This window comes from Meles meles, chromosome 19 (genome assembly GCF_922984935.1).
Source record: "Meles meles chromosome 19, mMelMel3.1 paternal haplotype, whole genome shotgun sequence".
NCBI lineage: Eukaryota > Metazoa > Chordata > Mammalia > Carnivora > Mustelidae > Meles > Meles meles.
Window position 1 is genome coordinate 35,621,405 of NC_060084.1, and position 18,088 is coordinate 35,639,492.

Consider the following 18,088-nt stretch of genomic DNA (forward strand, 5'->3'; position numbering starts at 1 on the left):
AGCCACGGTGACAAGTTGACCTCAGATATCCTTTTTAGGTCCCTGCAAAATCAATTTTCCATGTTTTATATACCTCAACAAATTAAAAATTCTGAATTTGCTTTTTTTAGTCACTTTTCATATATTTCTGTGTTTTGTTTAATGACTACAAAAGCCCAAAAAGCTAATGACTGGGGTGCATGTTTAGTATATACTGTCTTGAGTAAATTCTTTTTGAGATTCTGTTTATTTCAGAGAGAGAGAGGAGGGGCTGAGTGAAATGGACAGGGAGAATCTCAAGCAAACTCTGTGCTGAGTGTGGGGCCCAACACAGGGCTTGATCTCACAACCCTGAGATCATGACCTGAGCCGAAACGTAGAGTTGGACGCTTAACTGACTGAGCACCCAGGTGTCCCTTGGTTTTTTAAAGCAGTGAATTTTGGGTGCCTGGATGGCTCGGACGGTTAAGCGTCTGCCTTTGGCTAGGGTCATGATCCCAGGATCCTGGGATCAAGTCCTGCATTGAGCTCCCTGCTGAGCAGGGAGCCTGCTTCTGCCTCTGCCCCTCTCTCTCTCTCTCTCTCTCTTTCTCTCGCTCTCTCATGAATAAATAAATAAAATAAAAAATAAATAAAGCAGTGACTTTATAATGAATAACCAGACCATGTAAGAATTCTTCTATGTCTAATCCTGGGTTGGATGCTTCACAGTAAAGAATATGACCCTTGAACTGGAAATAGACCTTATTTTTTTATTTCCTTGCTTGTCTCATTTTCCAGAGTCTCTAGAATTGGCAAAGAATCCTTATTTCCTTGTAGAGAGAAGTTGGCATTTCCTACCCAACAGCTTCCAAAGTAAAATAATCTTAGTTACAATAAAAAGCAAAAGCATCCTCAGGCCCTTACACCATTTAAGTTTTCAAATTAATCTTCCAGTGAAGTTAAAATTTTTTTAAGGTGAATTTAGTGTTAGGTTGCCTACCGATGCAGTGTGCTACACCCAGTCACCAACGTGGCAGAGGACTTTCTGAGCTGGTTGTTAGAACCCAGTGTCCTATTGAGGTGCAGAGTGCATCAGTCATGGCCACAGCTTCGCAAAGATGGATGAGTAGATTTCACAAAAGGTGTACACTGAAGAGAAAGCAAAGGAAGGCAAAAACCCCGAGCTTTGCAATCATATAGACACAGATCAAGGAGCAAAGGAAGACGAAAGAAAAAGGTAGTTACCGCTGGCCTGTCTCTGCAAATAGCTACAGAGCAATTTTACTTTCTGTGTTATTTAGGATCAAGAAACAGCTTTTATTTGAAAGTGCTTTCACCTGCCCAGCTTTGTCATGCTCTGTAACATCTGGTGCCAGCAGGCCACTGAGCCGGTACATACTTTATTGAAACATTATGAGTAACTGCTGATTGCTAGAAGGAATTTTCATCAGAAATTTAGGTATTGAACCATGCTTTTCAAATGTTCTATTCTTCAACTGATGACTTTGTCCTATTGTATTAAGCAGTGTTTCAGAGAAATATTCACAAGTTTTGAACCAAAAGATTGTCACATGAGTTGTAGGGAAGTTCTTTCCAGACTCTTAGAAGACAGTTAAGCTCTGAAAGTGTTCATAGCTAACAATAGTGAACTTGACACAACTTCCTCTGGTTTTTACATTCATAGTCTAAAGGCAATCTTATTTCCTCTGTCATGTATTTTTAATATAAAAAAATGAATAAAACTTGTGGTAGGTGTCTAGGATGGCTCCTATGATCCCTGCCTCCTAGTGTTCACAAGATTGTATCATTCCCTGACCTTGAGTGTGAGCTGGATCTGGGAGCTGCTTCCAATGAATGTGCCAAAAGTGCCATGTCACTTCTGAAACTAGGTGACAGGCTAGCTTCTATCTTGCTCTCCCACTAGTAGTTTTGTGATTTCCTGCTCAGATGGAAGCCAATTGCCATGTGCTGAGCTGCTCTATGGAGAGGCCCATGTGACAAGAGATGGGGATTTCAAGCCAACAGTTAGTTAACATGGCACAGAGGTCCTCAATCCATCCACCTTCAAAGAAATGAATCTTGCCAGCAACATGCCTGGAAGAAAATCCTCTGCACACTGGAGCCTTGAGATGACCACAGACAACACCTTGATTGTATCTTGTGAAAGACCTTGAATACCAAGAGAGATCACTGATCAAAATCCAAGATATGTACTATTTCCAGCTGCTGAATCTTGGGGTAATTTGTTACACAGCCATCGATAACCAATACAAAGCTAGAAAAGAACAATGGCTATTCCAACTTGACCCCTGGGGAAAAGTAGTTGATGAAATTTAACATGATGTTTTAAGTTGGAAAAAAAAAAAAAAAAGTCCTCAAAGCAATGGACTTAGCATCTTGAATCTGGCAACATGGAATAAGGAGAGTTGGTCTTCCTCCAGCATGAACCTGTCAGCTACCTTGCCTCCCTAGCCACAGATAAAAACTATTACCTAGATCTGTTCTCCCAAATATGGCAAAATACTGGAATTTGATTCTACATTTGAATTGTAAATTATATTAAATCCTAACTCTTAAATAGTGCCCCTTTTAAGTGACTCGTCAAGTCTCCTTTGAGTAAAATGAAATTATCTAAAAATGAGTAAAGGATAAAATTCTATTCAGATTCTATATGGTATTCCCATAATTCAGTCAACATCTTGCTCATTCCCAATCACATTAACAGTTTATAGACTGCAGGGCTGGTTACAACTCTATCATTACATGAAAAGGTGATTTTTTTTTTTAAAGATTTTATTTATTCGACAGATCACAAGTATGCAGAGAGGCAGGTAGAGGGACATGGGGGAAGTAGGCTCCCCGCTGTGCAGAGAGTCCATGGGGCTCCATCCCAGGACCCTGGGATCATGACCTGAGCCAAAGGCAGAGGCTTTAACCCACTGAGCCACCCAGACACCCCAAAAAGGTGATTCTTAGGACAACTAATTTAGAAAGCAATGGAAAACACCCTGCAAAAAAAAAAAAAAAAAAGGTGGAGCGGACTGTCACTAGCCTTTCATGTCCAGATCCTCCCTACCTCCCAAATGAGAAATGTGGCCAAAACATTTCCATACAGAGATCTTCCTGGTATGATAGAAAAGAGGTTTCTTGGAAGAATGATTTTTTTTTTTTTTTTTTTTTGCTTTGTTTTGCTTTACTTTGGCTTTCTTTGCTTTATTTTGGCCAAAGTGATTGAAAGACCAACCCTGGAGAGTTTTTCTTTCTGAAATTGTTTTCAATAGCTGGCTGACAGCCACAGCTACCTGCTATAAAGATAAAATTGTATCTTTAATTGTATCTGTGTGTAAATTTTTCCTTTGAATTTGAAGCCAGCTATTACTGACATTGTTCTGCCCTGTGGGTATAATTGTGTCCTAAATCTTTTTCTAATATGAATCCATGAAATCTTAGCCTCTAGAAATAGGATGGTACCTGTTCCTTGTACTCTGATCTCTGCAAAAGAGGCATCAAATGAATCTTGGTATTCCCCATCCTGCCATTCTTAATGCTAGGTGGTAGTCAGAGACTATAGTATGCTGCTTGAAGCTTTTCATTTTCTGTGGGATTAGAAGTTGCCTGCCTTTCTACTAGGGGCCTCATGGCTCTTGTTGCCCACAAATACTCACAGATTTTTTAAGGAAATACTGAAACACCAAGCCAGTTCTTTAAAGAAACTCCCAAGTCAGTGAAAAGGAAGGAACTTCCCTGAACTGTATGGGTAGTAGTAGGCTAAGATGTATACAGAGAAACTGCCTTTATCAAAAGCCATGTCTTCAAGGATGTGTTAGAGAGTGCTTCTATTTCAAGCTGGCATTCTCACCTCTTCGCCCTGGAAAACAACTTGCTCCTCTTCCCCTCATCAGGTAGGCAAAGAAGTGATTGCACACTGTTTTTAATTGCAGGTTTACATAAAGCCACAATCGAAAAGCATTGATTTGTTGGACGGTAATCTACACTATAACACACTGAGCTGCATTTTGGCAGCGTGCCAGCTGTGTAAACTCAGAATTTAATGACGTTTCAGTAGCAGCCCCAGAATTTAGTACAGTACCACTGTCGAATACTAATGTGCCACTAACAAGAAAACAAAAGAACAAACAACCTCTTTCTCAGTTACCTTTTTTGTCCTTTACTTGATGGAGAAAATGAAAGCAATGAACTATTTCGTAGAAACCTCATCTCATAATTTCCAGTCGAAAGCAACCTATAGTAGTTGGTGGTTTGCTCATGGCACTTTATCAATCAACCAAAGGTAAATTAATTTTTAACACTGCTTATTTATACAAAGTTCATGTTTTTCCTGAAGACGTTATCAAACACTTACTTTCTGAAAGTAATTATGTACATGAAATTATTGTGAATGAAGTCACCATCTGATATCATTTCTGCTTCTCATGATTTTCAAAATGGAGTTTCATTCCCTGTGAAATGGAAGGGAGACTGGTGCCTGGGTGGCTCAATTGGTTTAGCGTCTGCCTTCAGCTCACGTCATGATCCCGGGGTCCTGGGATCAAGCCCTGGGTCAGGCTCCCTGCTCAGCAGGAGGCCTGTTTCTCCCTCTCCCACTCCCTCTGCTTGTGTTCCCTTTCTTGCTGTCTATGTCTCTCTGTCAAATGAATAAAATCTTTAAAAATAAAATAGAAGGGGGAAGAAAATTTCTTATCCTAAAAGAGTGGTATTTCTCAAAGTTGGCACCATTACATTTGGGGCCCAATAGTTCTTTGTTATGGCGGGGAATGTTCTGTGAACTGTGGAATGTCGACCAGCAGTCTTGGCCTCTACCCACTAGGTCCCAGTAGCACTGCCCCCCACTTGACAAAAATATCTCCAGATATGGCCACAGGTGCCATGGGGGAGGGAGGTCAAATCAACCTTGGTTGAGAACCACTGCTGTAGAGAGATTAAAGGGTTTAACAAATAATAACCAGAAGCTGTTGGATTTATTTATTTATTTGACAGAGAGAGAGAGATCACAAGTAGGCAGAGAGGGAGGCAGAGAGAGGGGGGGAAGCAGGCTTCCTGTTGAGTAGAGAGCCCGATGCGGGACTGGATCCCAGGACCCTGAGATCATGACCTGAGTTGAAGGCAGAGGCTTAACCCACTGAGCCACTCAGGTGCCCCAAGCTGTTGAATTTAAATTTAAAGAAATACTTCAGACTTCTGGAAAGTTATAAAGAATAGTGAGTACCCACATATCAGACTCCTAGTTAACATCGCTCAGTTTCATCTCCCTCCTTCTGGCCCCATCCCTCAGAGGTCCCAAATTTGGTTATTATTCCCATGTCTACATTGGTTAGAAGTTATAGGGGTGCCTGTGTGGCCCAGTCAGTGAAGCATATGCCTTCAGCTCAAGTCATGATGCCAGGGGTCTGGCATCAAGCCCCGCATTGGGCTCTCTGCTCAGTGGGAGCCTGCTTCGCCCTCTCTCTGCTGTTCCCCCTGCTTGTACTCTCTCTGTGGGTCAAATGAATGAAGAAAATCTTTTTTTTTAAAGATTTTATTTATTTATTTGAGAGACAGAGATCACAAGTAGGCAGAGAGGCAGGCAGAGAGAGAGGGGAAGGAAGCAGGCTCCCTACTAAGCAGAAAGCCCAATGCGGGGCTCGATCCCAGGACCCTGGGATCATGACCTGAGCCAAAGGTAGAAGCTTTAAACCACTGAGCCACCCAGGCACCCCGAATGAATAGAATCTTTAAAAAAGAAGAAGAAGGAGAAAGAAGAAAGAAGAAGAAGAAGAAGAAAGAAGAAGAATGAGAAGAAGAAGGAGGAGGAGAAGGAGAAGAAGGAGAAGGAGGAGGAGGAGAAGTAGTAGTTATGTATCTACCTCTTACTTTGGTGACTGACCTTCATGTTTTCTCATGTATGCATCAAGTCTAAAATTAATCTACCTACTTTCTTCCTCATAAAACAAGAATCATATAATATCTTATCTTCAGTCACCCCTTCCATCTTACATGTTATTTTAGTTCTAACTTGTTTATATATCCACCAAATCACCAATATTTTTGTTTCTATAGTGAATATATAGACCTTTCTTTATGTTTTTCAGTTCATTTGCTCTTCATATGTTCTTGCATCCCAGACTTTACATCTGGCTCGCTTTCCTTCTGCCGCCTTTGGAAGTTATTTATGGACACTCTACCTACTGATTTGTCCAATTCTTGCTTTTCTGAAACTTTATTTCTTCCTCATTGTTGCATGATAGGTTATCTGGGTATAAAAGTCACATTGCCAGTTATTTTCCCCCAGTGTTTATCACAGGATGATCTGGCTTCTTTTATAAATCTAAATTCCTTTATTTATAACCTCTTTTCCCTTTTAATGATTATACAACATTCTTTACTATTGTGCCTTTTCTTTTCTTTTTTTTAAGATTTTACTTACTTATTTGAGTGAGAGAGAGTATAAGAGGTGAGAAGGTCAGAGGGAGAAGCAGACTCCCCACTGGCAGAGGGCCCCATGCGGGACTTGATCCCAGGACTCTGGGATCATGACCTGAGCCGAAGGCAGTGGCTTAACCAATTGAGCCACCCAGGTGCCACTGCCTTTTCTTTTCTTTTCTTTCTTTTGTTTTTGTTTTTTTTTTTTTTTTTTTGCGCCCCTGCCTTTTCAATATAATATGTCTACATATGGATTTATTTTATATTATTCTTGCGTTTCCATATGCTTCTGTTGTAGAAAATTCTTTCATGTCTCTTAATCTCTCAGTAGTATTTCTATCTCCTTATATTTTCCATTTACTACATATTCTCTTTAGCTCATGGTATCTAACTTCTAACTGCTATTTAACTCATGGTAGTTGATTTTCTTGGATCCCAATGAATACTTATCTTGAATGATTATATTGGCTATTTCAAGAAATTTAGTTCTTTTCCAAATCTATCTGTTCTTCTTTCTATGGCAACTTTTTCTTTTCTTGTGTTTTTATTCTCTTTTCTCTTTTAAACAATTTTATACATATTTTATATTCTGTATTCCATAATTTCATTACCAAAATTCCTTGAAAGTTGTAGTTACTTCTTCTTTCTGTTGACTTACACACATGGTAGTTGTTTTTTGTGGGTGGCTTATCTGCTAATTTTCTTTTATTGTGAATGCATCTGTGAAAAAGCTTTATATCTCTGGGAATCCCCCAAGGGATTTGTATTTGCTTCTGTGAGATGCCTCCAGGGTACTTTCAACCCAGGATAACTTTAGACTAATTCTCATATTGGGATTTTCAAAAACCACAGATATTATTAAATTCTTTATTAACTCTGTTGAAGTGTAATTGACATTTAATAAAATGCATGTAATTTAAGTTGTATGAGTTTTGATAATTGTATGCACCTATCTAGGCACCATATTAATCAAGATATAAAGCCTTTTTATCACCCCAAAACATTCCCTTTAGCACCTAAACCCTTAACCCCTAGCATCACTGATTTGCTTTCTTTCACCATAGTACAGATTCATACTATATAAGTGGAATTGTATCTTATGTACTCTTTTGTGTCTGGCTTTCTCATTGAAGATAGTGTTCCCATTAATCTATATTATTGTGTGTATCAAGAGTACATAACTTTTGATTGCTGAATAGTATTCCATAGTTGGGTATACCCAAGTTATTTATTCTTTTGTTGAATATGGATTGTTTTCAATTTTTGGTTATTATGAAGAATGTTTCTGTGTACATTCACCTATAATTCTTCCTGTGGACATATATATGTATATATCTCACATCAATATCAAAGAGTAGGATTAATAGATCATGCATAAGTACATGTTGAACATTTTAAGAAATTCCCAAATTGTTTTCCCAAAGTTGTTGTGCCATTTTACAACCTCACTAGCAATGTATGAGAATTCCAACTGCTCTACGGCACATGGACATTTGGTATGATTAGTCTTTTTAATTTTAACCATGCTAATGAGTATGACACCACATTGTTTTAATTTGTATTTCCCCAATGACTAGTGATGTTGTGCTTCTTTACCTCCCTTGGTCAGGCTTTTATACAAATATTTTGCCAATATATTTTTTTTTAGATTGGGTTGTCTTCTTTTTAAGTGCAATAATACTTATATATATATATACTGAATACAACTCCTATATCAGATATATGCATGTGAAATTTTCCTGATTTTTATTCTCTTTTTTCCTTTAAACATTTAAATATAATCATATTCTGTGTCCAATGATTCATTATCTAAATTTCCAATTGCTTGTTGCTGATAAATAGAAATGAAGTTGATTTTTATATACTGCCTTGATATACAAGCTTGCTAAACTTACTTATTCTAGTAGTATTTTATAGATTCCTTTAGATTTTCTACATATGCAAACATAATATCTGTGAGTAAAAGCAGTTTTACATTATGCATGCATTTTCTCTTTTTCTTGCCTTTTACATTAGCTAATTAGACTTTCAGTAAGATTTTGAATAGAAATAGTGAGAGTGGATATCCTTTTATTGTTCTTGATCTGGGAGGAAAGACATTCAGTCTTTCACCATTTAGTATTATTTAGATATACATTTTTCATGATGCTTTTAATCAGGTTAAGGGAGGTCCTTTCTATTCCTAGTTTACTAAGAGATTTTATTACACAGAGGTGTGGAATTCTAACCAGTGCTCTCTTGGCATCTATTGAAATGATCATGTGGTTTTCCTCTTTCTTATATGAAAATTACATTGATTGATTTTTCAAATGTTAAACCAAACTTGCATTCTTGGGATAAATTCACTTTTCATAGTGTATTATACTTCACATACATTGCTAGATTTAATTTCTAATATTTTATTAAGGGTTTTTTTGTATCTATGTTGATGAATATTGAATTATAATATTTCTTGTGATGTCTTTGATTTTGGTGTAAGGGCAATACTAGCCTCATGAAATGAGTTGGGAAATAATTTACTTCTACCTGCATTTTCTGATTTTGAATAGAATTGGTATTATTTCATCCTTAAGTGTTTGATAAAATTCACCAGTGAAGCCATGACTAAACCTGTTTAAAGACTTTTAATGGAAAATTCATTTTAAAAATTGATACAGGGCCATTTCATTTTTCTGTTTCTTCTTGGTTTGTTCTGGAATTCAAAGAATGTGAGCATTTCACTTAAATCAGTCATAATCTCTTTTTTTTATCCTTTAGATTTCTGTAGATCTCTTGTGAGGTCTCCTTTTTTGTTTTTAGTGTAATGTGCTGCCAAAGCAAGCACTCCTTTTTTTTTTTTTTTTTTTTAATATCAGTATGGTTAACATATAGTGTTATATGTTTCAGGTGTACGATATAGTGATTTAACAATTCTGCATATCACCTAGTGCTCATGACAAGGGCTCTCCTTAATCTCCATCCCCTATTTCACCCATCCCCCCACCCATCTCCCCGCTGGTAACCATCAGTTTGTTCTCTAGAGTTAAGAGTCTGTCTCTTGGTTTCCCTCTCTCTATTTTCCTTTGTTCATTTGTTTTGTTTCTCAAATGCCATATATGACTCAAATCAAATAATGCTTTGCATTATACTCTTTTGCTCCATTCATGTCCTTGTAAATGGCAGGATTCCATTATTTTTAATGGCTGAATAATATTGTGTTGTGTATATATACCACATCTTCTTTATCCATTCATCTATCAATGAGCACTGGGTTGCTTCCATAACTTGGCTATTGTAAATGTTGCTGCTATAAATATAGAGGTGCATGTATCTCTTTGAATTAGTGTTTTTGTATTTTGGGGTAGGTACACACTAGTGCAATTATTAGATCATAGGGTAGTTCTGTTTTTAATTTTTTTAGGAAACTCCATACTGTTTTCCATAGTGGCTGCACCAGTTTCTATTCCCACCATAGTGTTAAGAGGGTTCCTTTTTCTCCACATCCTTGTCAACACCTGTTATTTCTTCTGTTTTTTATTTTAGCCATTTAACTGAAGAGGTATGAGGTGATATCTCATTGTAGTTTTGATTTGCATTTCCCTGATGATGAGTGATATTGAGCATCTTTTCATGTGTCTGTTGACTATCTGGATGTCTTCCTTGGAGAAATTTCTGTTCATGCCTTCTGCCCACTTCTTGATTAGATTATTTGTTTTTTGAGTGGTGAGTTGTATCAGTTCTTTATATATTTTGGATACTAACCCTTTATCAGGCATGTCATTTGCAAATATCTTCTCCTATTCAGTATGTTGCCTTTTAGTTTTGTTGATTCCTCCTTTGTTCTTGATATTAACAATTTATATCTTCTCTCCTTTTTTATCAGTCCAGCTAGATTGCAACTTTATTGATTTTTACCAAGGTCCAGTCTTTGATTTAATTGATTTTCTCTATTGTTTGTCTATTTTCTATTTATTGATTTCTACTCCTATAAATTTGCTTTCTTCTTTCTTCTTGATTTCAGTTTAATTTGTTATTGTTCTAGTTTCTTAAGATGGAAGCTTTGATCATTGGCTTTGGACTTTTGTTATTAGCAAAGTTTCCATTACTGATTTCTAGTTTAATTCTTGCGTGGTTAACACCTTGTATGATCTCTGTTATTATAACTTGTTAAAATTCATTTTATGGCCCACCATATGGTCTATCTTGGTAAACATTTCATTTGAAATTTAAAAGAATGTGTGCTGTATGTTATTGGGTGTAGTGATCTATAAATATCATTTGGCTCAGTTGATAGATAGTCTTCATTCCATTATTTAAGACTTCTATATATCTACTGCTTTTTAAAAAAGATTTATTTATCAGAGAGAGTGAGAGAGAGAGAGAGGCAGTGGGGGGGGGGGTGCAGAGGAAGAGAGAGAGAACCTGGAGCAAACTCTCTGCTGAGCATGGACCCCAGTGCTGGACTTGATCTCATGACCCTGAGATCATGAGCTGAACTGAAATCAAGAGTCAGTTGCTTAACTGACTATGCCATCCAGGTGCCCCTATATCTGTTGCTTTTTAATGAATTATTAAGGGAACTGTTTTGAAATCTTAAACTATACTTGTACATTTGCCTGTTTTTTCTTTCACTTCTGTCAGTTTCTATTTCATATATTTTGAAGTTCTGTTATATGCATAACTCATATAAGATTATCTTCTTGTTGAATCGATCCCTTTATTGTTATGAAATTATCCACTTTATCCTTGACAATGTAATGATTATAGACCTACACATTGGAACCCAGACAATGCAGACCATTTACATTTAATGTAATTATTGATATAGTTAGGTTTTATTGTACCATCTTGCTATTCATTTTCTGTGTGTCCTATCTGTCCCATCTGCTCTTTATTCTTTTTCTGTTTCCTGCCTTCTTTTGTATTAGACTGTTTTTTTTTTCATTTTTCCATTTTATTTTTACTTAAAGGCTTATTAGCTGTTACAGTTTTGCTTCTTTTTTAAGTGGTTGCTCTACAGTTTTCAATACATATTTTTAACTCATACAGTCTACCTTCAAATAATTTTATTTCCTTTTGTGTGTAATATATGAACCTTATACCAGTAGCATTCTTTTTCTCCCTTCTATCCTTTCCATTATCAGTTGTTATACATATTACTTCTATTTATGCTAAAAACCCACAATACATTGTTACTACTTTTGTTTTAAGTAGTCAACTATTTTTTTAAAAAATGTTAATGAAAGGAGATCTCTTACATTTACCCACATATTTACTATTTTCTTCACTCTTTCTTTGTGAAGATTCAAGTATCTATTTGGTATCATTTTCTTTCTGCCTGAAGAACTTCGTGTACAATTTGTAGTATAGGTCTCATGATTTTTTTCTGAAAAAGTATTTTTGGAAAATATGTTTGCTGGTTATATAATTCTAAGGTGACAGATTTTTCTTGTCTTTCAGCATTTTAAAGATGGATTATTATTGTCTTCTGGCTTGCATCATTTCTGGCAGGAAGTCTGTGGCCATTTGTTGTTTCTATATATAATGAGCCTCTTTTTCTGACTGCTTTTAAGATTTTCTCTTTATCACTTTATCACTGGTGGGGTCCACAACTTCCGCTGACCCCTTAGGGCTCTAGAGAGATCCGCTAGGACATTGATTGGAAGTCTTGATCCTTTTTTGTTCGGATATCACTGGTTGACCAGTTTGCAATGAAGTTATCACAGTAGCGTTTATATTTGCAAATGCCAACAAATCAAGCCAAAAAGTCACTTGCACATTTATATGTATCTTTGTGAATATTCAAAAAATTCCTCTTCCCAATGTTAAGGAAAAACAAAGCCTGCCAAAACAAATTTTACTCATGAACTGTTGCAAACAAAAAAAAAGAGACTTCAGTATTGAACTGGGTTCAATTCCAGATACAACATGGACAAGTGAATATTTATCACCAAGGAGCAGGGTGGGGTCAGTGGATAGAAAATTACTAAAAGGAAACATCCAACATAAGGAGAGATTCTAGTGAACAGACATGAACAGGAAGGCAAGCCAAAGTGACCAGACGTCACCTGGGAGTAATGTAGGGAGATGAGGAAGTTGATCAGAGATTGAGGGTGATCAGATGTCAAGTGTGAGGGGATTCTTTCTCTCTAAGCTAATCACAAGATTATTGCTACAACTGGGTGAGGCAGCCCCAAAGAGGACAATCACTAAGCTTAAGGCCTCGCCACCTTAGAGGAACCCGATTACAGGGTAGTTGAGGAGGGAGATTTTATCAGCAAGAGCAGCGGAACATACCTCTTCTCAAGTACAATGAAGCATTCCCTAGGATAGGCCACATGTTAGCCATAAAGCAATTCTATTTTTTTTTTTTTTTTGCCGTAAAGCAATTCTTAACAGCTTTAAGAAGACTGAAATCATGCAATCTTTTTCAACTACAATAGACTGAAACTAAAATGAACAGCAGCAGGAAACCTGGAAAATCCACAGAAATGTGGAAATTAACACACGAACAACTATGGGTCAAAGAACTCATAAAGGAAATTACAAAGTAAATTGAGACAAATGAAAATGAAAACACAACCCACCAAAACTTATGGAATGCCATGAAAGCAGTGCAAAGAGAAAAGTTTATAGCCATAAATGCTTACACTAAGAAAGATCTCAGATCAAGTACTTAACTTCACATCTCAAGGAACTAGAAAAAGAACAAACCAAACCCAAAGTTAGTAGAAGAAAGGAAATAATAAAGATTAGAGCACAGATAAATGAAATAAAGAGTAGGAAAAACATCCCTTTTATTTCTTCTTATGAATTTTATGAAACTGAAAACCCTAAATTGGTCATAGTTCTCTCAGCATTTCTTTTCTTTTTTTTAATATTTTGTTTATTTGACAGAGAGATCACAACTAGGCAGAGAGGCAGGCAGAGAGAGAGGAGGAAGCAGGCTCCCTGCGGAGCAGAGAGCCCAATGTGGGGCTCCATCCCAGGACCCTGAGACCATTACCTGAGCCAAAGGCAGAAGGTTTAACCCACTGAGCCACCCAGGTGCCCCTCTCTCAGCATTTCTATCCTAGAAAGTACAACACCACAAAGCATATTCCTTCGAGTCCTATATCCTCACCTCCATAATGGAACTTAGACATACCCTAGAACCCATTAAACTGGCCTTGAGCCCTATCCCTGGCTTTTTCTATGGTGTTCTTAAAGGAAATCTAAGGATACACTGTTCTTGTCCCCCAAGTAATATATCAGTGGCTCAAAGAAATTAAAAAAGCATATGTAAGAAAAAACAAATGCTGGATTTACCGGCACTGAAAGGAATCAAGCCAGAAGGCTTTCAGAAGAGTTTTGAGCAGTTTCCTAAAGGAGAGAGGGACAACCTGATGAGAAGGTGGGTGGAATTCCCAGACAATGGGAAGACAGTCTCAGACTGCAGAGGAATCCTCAAACTGGCAATAAGGTGTCAGCTTGTTGTGTCCCTGACTACATGCGACCAACCTTGTTCCTGCGCTGCCACCAGACAGAGAGGACTACACAAGCCTCCCCGGGATGTCCCGTTCATCCAGGCATGCTTTAAAAAAAAAAAAAAAAGACTGTGATGATAAAGCAAGTAGGATATGGATGCCACATTATTAATTCTGATTGCTCAGGATATGCCAATATACTTTCATACACATCCAGACTCCAGGATCTCACACGATTACACCTTTTCATAGTGCTGAGCCTGAGATGAAAGGGAATAGAATAAGCTCCAAGGAAACTGGAAGAGATGAAAGGATCACAGTTTCTTCAAATAACTCCAAAGACTTGAGAGACTCAAACTCTGCTCGATGAAGTGAACGCTGCAGAGTACATCAGCAATCAATAAGACAGAGTGCAACTCCCGAGAGCCTTGAATAAGTAATCAGCAACCTCTAGTCCCAAAAGACTGGGGTTCTCTTGATCTTGGTCAGTGTGCTGGGAGTGCTACCCACCTGGGGAGAATGTTCCTTCTCTTCAGAGACAGAGTGGACAAAATTACAAATGATTACACACTGCTTTCCCACCTTCACAAACAAAACATTTGTATGCATCAGGACGCTTTGACTTAGAAATAACAACAGCCTAATACAATTCAGTTAAGGGGGGAGGGAGGAGAAAAAGGAAACGTACGTGGCTCACCTGGCTGGGAAGAATCCTGATTCACATAATTCGGAAGTTCTGCAAGAACCAGGGATTCAGGGACTGGAACCCAGGACTTGACTCTTGCAGGTTCATCTGTGTGTGTGTGTCTACTCTCTTTGTACCAATCTCATTCTCTCTCCCTGCAAGCAGGTTTCCTCCGCATGGCAAGTACATGTTTACATCCTTCCAGCACCTTGGTTCCAAAGACAAAGTCCAAGGAAGAATCTAATGGGCCCAGCTGAGATCACTTGCCAATTACTGAACCACATTCTGAGGCAGAGGCTTAGAATACTCTGACTAGACCTGGATTGATTGCCTACTCTGTGGATTAGGAGATGTGGCCCTACCCCCTTCAAAGCACTTAGCGTGGGAGAAGACTTTTCCGAAGGAAAAGGGTCTAAGAAGGGGAGAGCAGTCATCTCTGAGCTGCTGTGGGCCAACGTGACGCTCAGCGGGCTCTTCCATGCACTCTGCCTTTATCCTCCCCACGCTTGTCCCCAGATCGCTCCATATCATCTCCTGGATGTTAGATTTGCTCTTAAGGCATGGAGAGACTTAAAAAAAAAAATTACTCCCCAAGACAAAGGATGGTACCCCTAGGCCAGGATTGAGATGAGAAGTTGTCTAAGGAATTCAGGGAAATAATTGGGCCAGACAGCATGGCAGCATGGACAGGGCATAAAATGTTAATATAATTAAAGTTTTGTTGAGCATTTACCAAGATTGTTTAAGTACTTACTATATAACAAATGTCAATCTGCCTTTTCTCCAGAATAGGTGAAGTTTAGGGAGGCTAATCGACCTTGAAAGGTCACATGGCTCCTACCTGGTTGTGCTCCTCCTACCACCTCCCGAGCCCATTCTCTCCACAAGTTTGCTGCGTTGCCTCCTCAGCTAAACTAGATGTCAAAAGACTTGGGTCTAAAATATAAATGGGTGGGTGTGTTGGGGTGGGTACTTTTCACTTTCACATACTTTTTAGATTTTCTTTCATGAACATATGTTACTTCTATAATTAAAAACAAAAATGTATTGTCCAGGAAACAGAGAAGCCTAAGGCTATTCCTGTGAATCTACATTTAAGTCACTCACCAACACTGACAACGTGTCTTTCCCCCGCTGGGCCTCTGACTTCCAGGTCACAATTATGGTTGCTGACACCTCAGATTTCCTGGGAATTTGTCTGGCCAAGGAGGGGATCAGTTTCTGGAACTAAGGGTTGGAAGGCTAGACCCATGAATGCAAATGTAAAAAAAAGGGGGAATCAGGTCAGGGTAGTTCAGGAAGCCAAAAAGTTTCAGGTATATAGTCCATCGCCTGGGGAGAGGACAGCAACCCAATGGGAAGGACAAGTTGACAATAGATCAAGCAAGACAACCCAGTCAGTGCCGGGAAAGACTCCCATTGAGTCAGCACAGAAGCTGAGAGTGTGAACAGCTACACCCCTTTCATTTGGGGACACCCCCCCTTCCCACTGCAGGCAGACTGTCAAGGAGGCTGTCTCTCCTGGGCCTCGTGTTAGAAGGACTAAGGACAGAGGAAGCAAATTCTTCCTTACCAGGACACCTCACTGTTTCTGATATCACATTCCCAGAGCTGTGCTCATTCCCATCAGTCCCAAAGAGCACTCCTTCCACTTCTCCAGTTGTATGTAATTTAGCCAAAGTGAGTTTCTCTTGCTTGTGACCAGAGAACCCTAATAGATACAGCTGTCTCTCTTTATGCGGATAATATAACTTCGCTCTGTCCATTTTAGGTCAATAATTATTTCCTGAGTCCCACTAAATGCCAAGATCTGGGCTGAGCACTGCCACGCATACCAAGAGAGAAAATCCATAGGTGCAGGATCAGCCCCCTGGGACCCAGTGTTTAGTAACTCCTGAGTATCCAGTAGAGTGGCTGACAACAGGGGGACTGATACCCGATCCAGCTGGAGTCCCTGACAAGCTGGCCAGCTCACCACGAGATTTTTTGCCACTATGGTCAGGTCCTAGCATCCAGCCTGGACCACAGTTTTCTGGCCCCACCTCCCATCCCACAGCTGACTGTGGCTCCCTCTCCCTCATGTTCTCTCCAGCTTCCATGCCATACCTGTGCTTGAGGCTGCTGCTCTCCCTGGACGGGCTTCCGACTTCCCTCTCCAACTGTGACTTGAATTTTCATTCTGCCGTTCATTCAACAAATATTAAGTTACCAACAGCCAGGCATAAAGGACCCCATTGTGAATTAGACAGACATGGTCCCTGTCCTCATGAACATAGAAGCTCTTAGAGGAGGCTTGTGTTAAACAAGCAGTTTTTCCAAAAGTGATGAGTGGTGCAGAAGAATTAGAAGGACCAGCAGGAGCACAGGGCAAGGTCCTAAAGTCTAGAGCTTGGGAAAGACCTCCACGAACAGAAGTGAGTTTGAACACATGATGACCTCAAAGCAGAACATTTTGGGTCCACAGATCCTAGGAGACCCCAGGTGACTGTCGTGCACTTTGGGTTGTGTAGGCTTCTCCCACCCAGACTCAACACCGTGCCAGGATCCCAGCAACACAGACCTGAGGGCCCCGTCCTCAGTCAGTTCACCTTGAATGTGAAACAGGCACATACAAGTTTGTCATCCAGGACGTCAGGCCAGCTGAAGAGACGAGAGTGGCCTTGGCAGAACACAAGTTTCTCAAAGGTCAATAACGGCCTGCTATCCTTGGTGGCGCCTCACGGGGCACAGTATCAGAGAAAGGTCAGCTTGGTTGTCCAAGAAGACTTCATCAGCACCTTACAGCTAAGAAATGAGTGGTAAATATTTGTTGATTGTTTGATGACTGTTCCAAGGGCTGGGCCACAAAATCAGGCAGTGTCTTAACCGAGGCAGGCGTTACACATAGCACTGGGCCACAGAACGGGGTGAGAGGCCTGGAGTGCAGGCAGAAATGGAGGGGAAACCCTGGCGTGGGAAATCTGCCTGAACGTTCACCAGCCTCCGTCTCTTCCCCCGCCTGGTTTCCCTTATGCAGCCAATCTGCTCCCTGTTCTCTGCCCCCCCCCCCCTCAGGGCACAGCCTTTTCTCCTCTTCTGACAATGCTGACTTCCGTCCTCTTGTCTCCCCTCTCCTCTGTTCACAGCTCACTGTCCCCCTCTAGCTGTTTAATAGAAGGGAATGTGTCCAGGGTGCCTGGGTGGCTCAGTCAGTTACACGTCTGACTCTTGATTTTGGCTCAGGTCATGATCTCAGGGTGATGAGACTGAGTCCCACAAATGTTGGGTTCCATGGTGTGTGTGGAGCCTGCTTAAGATTCTTCCTCTCCCTCTCCTTCTGGCCCGCCCTCCAAAAAAGAAAGGAATGTGTCCATTCAAACCCAGCAGGGGCATCAGACATGGGAAAGAAGGGCAGAGGATAGTGAGGAAAGGCGCTGGACGCAGATCTGTGCTCTTATCCTGACTCCATCCTCGATTTTCTTTAAGACTTTAGGTAAGCCCCTTGACCGCTCCTCTCTACTGAAAACACAAATACAGTGTTCCCTGCCCTGCCTAGACTGTTGGCAGAGACAGGTTCTCATGGAGTATAGACACTGGG

At 39.7% G+C, this 18,088-nt stretch overlaps 1 long non-coding RNA gene across 2 annotated transcripts in view; it reads right to left on the reverse strand.

Annotated features, from left to right (window-relative positions):
• Window positions 1-18,088, reverse strand: part of LOC123931717 — a 47,275-nt gene that overhangs the window by 7,379 nt on the left and 21,808 nt on the right. Inside the window, exons 1-2 of one of the 2 annotated variants that reach the window (XR_006816293.1) lie at window positions 15,619-15,755; window positions 13,861-13,933 (exon numbers count right to left, since the gene is read on the reverse strand). This is a non-coding gene — a long non-coding RNA (uncharacterized LOC123931717). Of the gene's footprint in view, window positions 1-13,860; window positions 13,934-15,618; window positions 15,756-18,088 lie in introns of those variants that run through there. The other variant, XR_006816292.1, reaches the window with a different exon arrangement.